This window comes from Galeopterus variegatus, unplaced genomic scaffold (assembly GCF_000696425.1).
Source record: "Galeopterus variegatus unplaced genomic scaffold, G_variegatus-3.0.2 Scaffold407, whole genome shotgun sequence".
Classification (NCBI taxonomy): Eukaryota; Metazoa; Chordata; class Mammalia; order Dermoptera; family Cynocephalidae; genus Galeopterus; species Galeopterus variegatus.
This window is the reverse complement of record NW_007726518.1, coordinates 500,340-501,983: the sequence shown is the minus strand read 5'-3', so window position 1 is coordinate 501,983 and position 1,644 is coordinate 500,340.

Genomic DNA, 1,644 nt, shown 5'->3' with positions numbered 1-1,644 from the left:
TGGCTGGAGAGAGAGGGCACACAACACCCAGACTTTAATGCAGCAGTTCCCAACTAGTGTGACTGGGAGAGAGTAACAGGTGTGTCTTCTCATCCTCAGGGTGGTGGGGCCTGGACAACCCCTCGGGCCCTAAGCAGTATCAGCAATTCAACCTGGGGCTTGGAACAAATACTATCATTTTCTGTGTAGGCCATAATGTGGAAAAGGGTTTAAGGTGACAATTGTAACAGGTTTTAAAAAGGACTGTGGGAGAGGAGAGGAGAATAAGTTCTGCCTGAAGAGCTTGAGAAGAGTGGACTTTGAAGTTAAGTAGGATTCCTGCAGACAGAAAATACAGGAAGTGCAAAGTAATGCTTTTTAAAAATACACATATGCTGTGATTCTGTGGTTCTCCTGTTGGGAATCTGTTCTACAGAAATTAGACCAGCAGCAGGTGAAGACATATGTACAAAGATGTTTATTATAGACTTGTTTGTTGTACCAAAAGACTAGAAATAACATAATTATGTCAACAGCAGAATGGTTGAATAAATTATGGTGTATCCATATTATGGAATATCTGCAGCTTTTAAAAAGAAGTAATTAAATCTCTGTGTTGACCTGCAGTTGTAAAAAAAATGTCACATAGTAATGTGTATAGTCAGATCCATTTTTTAAGGCAGCAACTTACAAATGGGTATATGTTGGTCTGTGAATATAGAGAATATAGAGAAAGGTGTAGGAGGATACACCAACCTGTTAATACTGGTTACTTGGGTGGTGGTGGTTAAGAAGGTGGTATTGGTTGGGGAGGTTTACTGTGGATTGGAGGAGCATAGAGGGAAGTGATTAATTTTTCTTTTATACATCTTTATTCTATTGGTCTTGTTACAGTGATCTTTTTTTACTGTTATTAAAGGTTAGTGCTTTGAAGAGGGAGACACAAAACTGGGGGCAAGACTGATGGGTGGGAAGTGAGTGTACAAGGGTTCACCCACTTCTTACATGATTTCATATCTATGGAAAGGAACATTTAGCACTTTTAGAGCTTCATCTCATCTCTCCCTACTCTGTACTTTCCCTTTTTAGTAACCTGACCTTGGTAAAGAAAGTTACATCCACCATCACAATTTGGCCAGGTGGTTTGAAGGAGACTGAAAGTCAGTTCAGGGAGGGTAGGTGTAACCAGGCCTGCCTCCATCTCTTTGCTGGTCCCCTCCAGTGACCAACCAGGAGGCCCAGGCAGAGACCTGCAAAGTGAGCAGAGGCACAGGCCGGTGATGGGAAAGTGGAGAGACTCCAAGGGAACAGGCCAAAGTCAGCCTTCCCTCAATGCTAGAGGAAGCTGAAACAGGGCACGCCTTTGAAAAATGCAAACGTTATCTAAGTGTTGACATGCCGTTTCCCATCCACTGCTCCACTGTTGAGAGCCATGATGTGAACTCATGCTCCTGCCGAAAAGTGAAGGTTTCATGGTGTGTGGGGTGTTCCTAAAAACCTGTGTGTTTGTGCAAGTTTGGAGAACGCTTGCACCTCTTGTAACCCACCAAGTCCATCGATATGTTTTCATGTATGTTCACTCTTATTTGCGAGAAGCCTAATTGGGTCAATTTTCCACCCAAGAGACTATGTGCCTGAAACTACTTTAGAAAAGATTTATTTTAT